Source organism: Diaphorina citri, unplaced genomic scaffold (assembly GCF_000475195.1).
Source record: "Diaphorina citri unplaced genomic scaffold, Diaci psyllid genome assembly version 1.1 scaffold1269, whole genome shotgun sequence".
Taxonomy (NCBI): domain Eukaryota; kingdom Metazoa; phylum Arthropoda; class Insecta; order Hemiptera; family Psyllidae; genus Diaphorina; species Diaphorina citri.
The window spans coordinates 47,476-52,985 of NW_007378698.1; the positions used below are offsets into that span (position 1 = coordinate 47,476).

The window sequence follows — 5,510 nt, forward strand, 5'->3', positions numbered from 1 at the left end:
AGCAATGAAACAACTGCTACATTAGACGCATGTGGCCTGTGTCGTAGCATGCCCGTCCCGTAGTATGCCTCTCATCAGATGGGCGAGAAGAGACACAATACTTCCCATTTAGGTGCTGGGTCAACACGAGAACACCAGAAAGTAACCCGTTGAAATATTTGCAATCGAAAAACGAGTATACAAATTTTTGTCGATGGTGGGATTCGAACCCGGGACCTTCTGCATGGCAAGCAAGCGCGTTACCACTGGACCAACCCCCGTGCTCCTTTTAACACCGGACTTCGAAATGCGAACATTTTCTACTTCCAGGCTGAACATGGGAATATTATCCGCCGGACTAAGAAAAAAATTAGTGATAAGGTGCCACTAGTTATAGGGTGGAAGAACTCTATTATTGGGTTACTTCCCGTGATTTACGTTCTTGGAATGCTTCCCAATATTAGAGTTCCGGAAATAGAAATACTCGATTGGGTTTTTGGGATCCTAGTTTTTTTTTTTTTTTTTTCCTCAGTGCGGACTCCGAATTCGGATCAATCATCCCCCCCCCGTACATCACTGTTTGGACTCTTGCTCCCCTCCCCCTCCATAAAATCCTGAATCAGGGCCTGGAGTGTGTGTTACTGTTGACTTTGAGTATTACTGGAAACTTGAACTGTCTGATACAGAGTAAGTTCCTCTCCCCCTCTGCCATCTTCTATTGAACAAGTTGTAATCCATGAAGTAAAGAAAAAAGTGTTGAATAACTTTGAAGGAAATGACGAAGCGTATTTTGACAATGTACACAGGTACCCATGGATTTTTTAAAGAGGTCTGATAGAGGGAACTGTAACTGCTAAAGTCTTATCGTCCCGAAAGCGAAGAGAGAAGAAAGACAGGATGTGAGAAAGCCAGCCTTTCCGACAAAGACTGTTATCTGTTTAGGTTGATATTCGCGTCGGGCGGGAATCGAACTAGGAACCTAGCGCTTACAAGGCAGGCGCTTCCCCTTGTGTTCACTCTCCTTCTTCTTCTTCTTCTTCTTCTTCTTCTTCTTCTTCTTCTTCTTCTTCTTCTTCTTCTTCTTCTTCGTCATACCTATCCTGTTTATCTGTTTCTTCCCATTCTTCTCCTCCATATTTTTGCTTTTCTTCATCATCTTCTTATTTATTTTTACTTTTTTTATCTGCTCCTGTTTCTTCTTGTTCTTTTTCATCTCAAGTAACATGCCTTCATCTGTCATTTGGGAACGTGCTCATGTCATTACGTTTTTCACAGAAACACGTTTGTCTGTCTGTCTGTCTGTCTGTCTGTCTGTACTCATCCTGTGTGAAGGTACATGTACATACTCTTGGAATAATATTCCCATGTTAAGCATAACACATGTCACCTTAACTTCTAGCTTGTGTTAATAACATATTTCATATATCATCTCGATACATGTAGGAAGGTAAATATGGAATTATTACAGGGTAGCCTCGCCTCGGGAAAAAACAGGTTAATCTGTGAGAAAGATAACATTAAGCTAAGGAGAGAGTGTAGCGAAAAGTAAGAGCTAGAGCTTTTTGCTCTCAGCTCATATTATGCGGTTTAAATTCGTCGCTTCCCTCTATCGTCTTAATCCCTCTACCTGCTTGATGCTCCATGGCTAATGCTTTCATACGGATGGGCCACCCTGTATGGTTGTGTTGTGAATGATAAATAATATTATGTGTGGTAGGTGTAACTTGTAGACATTAACATGTTATCAAAACAAGAGACTTTTGAGAGATGAGTTATTATTAGATTTAAACATATAACATGTTAACTTCGTGGTGTAACTATCTTTTGTGATTTCTACTTCTATACATGTTAAAGTCATGGCGTCGTGATTTCTACTATGTAGGTATGTAGGTACCTACCTCCTGTGTTGTCAAAATATTTTTTTGTATTAGGTGTTTAAAAAGAAGTTTGTACTTTGTGGACAAAGTTCTTCTGCAGGAAAGTTAGTTTTGAACTTTTGACCCAAATTCTATCTCTTCTTCCTTTTACATTTGATCCTTCTGTCTTCCAGGCATGAGCTTTGTCTCTGAATTCTGTCTGAGTAGACCCTAACCTAACCAAATCCCCCCAACCAGTATCTTTTTAGTCTCAGCTCATAATATATGCGGTTTAAATTCATCACTTCCCTCTATCGTCTTAATCCCTCTACCTGCTTGATGCTCCATGGCTTATGCTTTCATACGGATGGGCCACCCTGTATGTTTGTGTTTTGAATGATAAATAATATTATATGTGCTAGGTGTAACTTGTAGACATTAACATGTTATCAAAACAAGAGACTTTTGAGAGATGAGTTATTATTAGATTTTAACATATAACATGTTAACTTCGTGGTGTAACTATCTTTTGTGATTTCTACTTCTATACATGTTAAATTCATGGCGTCTTTTGTGATTTCTACTATGTAGGTAGGTACCTACCTCCGGTGTTGTCAAAATATTTTTTGTAAGTGTTAAAAAGAAGTTTTTACTTTGTGGACAAAGTTCTTCTGCAGGAAAGTTAGTTTTGAACTTTTGACCCAAATTCTGTCTCTTCTTCCTTTTATATTTTTGATCCTTCTGTCTTCCAGGCATGAGCTTTGTCTCTGAATTCTGTCTGAGTAGACCCTAACCTAACCAAATCCCCCCAACCAGTATTGTGCTAAACTGCAGTGAAATGCAGTAGAAAGACTGTTTTTTTTATCGTTTTTTGTATTCTATACCTCTGGACTTTTCATAGTTTTTCACTGGTTGCCATGGCAACGAATTTGTTATTCTCTGCGTAACGATGGAGTTAAGGCAGTTAAAATGGGGGTTTTCCACAGTACAAAGGATTTTCTGGAGCTGAAAATTTAACCAAAATACCTACGGGAGAAGGATAAAAGAAGGAAAAAGATCTTCCCCCTTCTTCTTCCTTCTGAGATTTCTCAACTTTTTCCTTTTCACCTTTAAAACCAACAAAAAGCTTTGGATGGCGCTTTTTTCTTCAGGAAAGTGAAAAGAAAATTTCCGAGTGTTGCGTATTGCGGTTAGGAAATAAAACTTGGCTTTTGTTTTAATCATGAACCAGCTCATCTTTATTCTGTGTTTCACCGCTCGGTGTTTCCACGTCGAGTGTTTAGAGGGAACTAACTGTAACTGCTATGGTCTTATCGTCAAGAGAGCGATTAGAGAAAGAAGACAGGATAGGAGAAAGCCAGCCGTTCCAAGAACGAACATTTTCAGGGTAAAACCCGAATCGCACTCGCGGCCTATAGCGCTTACACTTAGTAGGCTGGCTTTATTAGTCTTCGATGTGAGAATTGCAACTACATAACTTAAAACATGGATAGGTTACCACACAAGAACAACACAAATGGGTTAATACAAAGAATGCTCCATTCCCCGTGATAACTTCGTCGCGTCAACTCGTCTAATTTTTCTTGGTGTTAATTTCTATTTTTCTGGTGGAAAAAGTGCTCAAAATTTTGTAAATTTTTGCATAGGGGCTTTTCATAGTCAAAAATTAACTCCATTCCCCGTGATAACTTCGTCGCGTCAACACGTCTAATTTTTCTTGGTGTTAATTTCTATTTTTCTGGTGGAAAAAGTGCTCAAAATTTTGTAAATTTTTGCATAGGGGCTTTTCATAGCTCGCCTTTTTGTTTTTGAGTGCTAAACTGCAGTGAAATGCAGTAGAAAGACTGTTTTTTATCGTTTTTTGTATTCTATACCTCTGGACTTTTCATAGTTTTTCACTGGTTGCCATGGCAACGAATTTGTTATTCTCTGCGTGATTTTTTCTTTTTCTCTTATCCTCATAATTTTTGTTTGTTGCCTTCACCTAGGTTGCCTCTAGCAACAGCTGATATTTATTTTTGTTATTTTCCTTTAAGTATTATTTTTTGACCAGTGTTTTCCCTTTTTAATCATGAACCAGCTCATCTTTATTCTGTGTTTCACCGCTCGGTGTTTCCACGTCGACACCTACGGGAGAAAGATAAAAGAAGGAAAAAGATCTTCCCCCTTCTTCTTTCTTCTGAGATTTCTCAACTTTTTCCTTTTCACCTTTAAAACCAACAAAAAGCCTTGGATGGCGCTTTTTTCTTCAGGAAAGTGAAAAGAAAATTTCCGAGTGTTGCGTATTGCGGTTAGGAAATAAAACTTGGCTTTTGTTGCTTCCCCGAGCAGACCACATACAAAAGTACGGTTTCTTTCTTTTTATAGCCTCCTTTTTTTTAGGACAATAAAAGAAAAGTTTTCTCAGATTAGCACAATTTAGCCCAACTTTTGACTCCAAAAAGTTAAGCAGACCACAAACAAAAGTACGATTTCTTTCTTTTTTATAGCCTCCTTTTTTTTAGGACAATAAAAGAAAAGTTTTCTCAGATTAGCACAATTTAGCCCAACTTTTGACTCCAAAAAGTTAAAATAAGGCTTATTCTGTCTCAAAAAGCTTAACACCGTGCACAAAAAGCACACACTTTGAGGCTTAGGTGTAGGGGCAAACAGCCCTATAGGCTGTAATTTGTATCCTTTACCTTACCTACTCTCCTGATCCTTTACTCTTGCTTTTATACCTAACTTGTATCTCACCATGTCCTTCTCTTTCAGCCAACTCTCCTGTACCTATTAATCTTTACCTTTGAACCTTTACCTCTCCTTACAAGATACCTACAACTTGATATTATTATTGTATTTTCACTGAAAATTTCCTTGACAATCTACAATGATGAATTCTAACAATAATTTTGCGAATGCACTGAAGAAAAACCTTCCCCCCTCCTCCTCCTCCTCCTCCTCCTCCTATCGTGTTTCTTATGTACCCAAAACTAGTTATGGTAAAATGAACGCCCCTCCTAGCTCCCCTAAAGTATCGTGTTTCTTATGTACCCAAAACTAGTTATGGTAAAATGAACGCCCCTCCTAGCTCCCCTAAAGTGGATAACCTCAGCTTATTCTGTCTCAAAAAGCTTAACACCGTGCACAAAAAGCACACACTTTGAGGCTTAGGTGTAGGGGCAAACAGCCCTATAGGCTGGATTAAGCTTCTTCAAAAACCGGGAGCTTTTTAGAATGAAGAACCAAGGACTTGAATTCAAAATTTCTAATTTCACACTATATACCAAATGGATAAGAAAATCCTGAAAACCTGTAATGGCACTTTAATTTTTCCCCCCCTTTGAATTGGATACCATTTTGCTGAAGAGTTGTGCTGTTTTCCAAAGCACCCTTTGAACAATACCTTACCATCAGCGTGTGAAAATATTTCAAATTCTTGTCACTTTCAGCCTTTGACTTAAAACCAACTTATTATGGGAACTTTTTTTTCTGCTGGGTTAAGAATAAAAAGATTAGCAGGACTTTTTTTCTGTCTACAATTATTTAAATTATTAAAATCCACAATGTTCCTCTCTTGGGGCTTTCTTTATTTTGCTATTGCTAATCTTTAGAGTTTCTTTTTTTTTTTTTCCTTCCTTAGTTTTTGAAGAAAAGTGAAAGGCGGATCTGTAGATACTATGGGTAAGTAGTAGA

The 5,510-nt window shown here is 38.1% G+C and overlaps 1 long non-coding RNA gene across 1 annotated transcript in view; it reads left to right on the plus strand.

Annotated features, from left to right (window-relative positions):
- LOC113469883 overlaps positions 1 to 404 on the plus strand; it is a 6,927-nt gene extending 6,523 nt beyond the window's left edge. Inside the window, exon 2 of the long non-coding RNA XR_003393161.1 lies at positions 361 to 404. This is a non-coding gene — a long non-coding RNA (uncharacterized LOC113469883). The remainder of the gene's footprint in view (positions 1 to 360) is intronic.
- Positions 405 to 5,510: the final 5,106 nt, after the last annotated feature.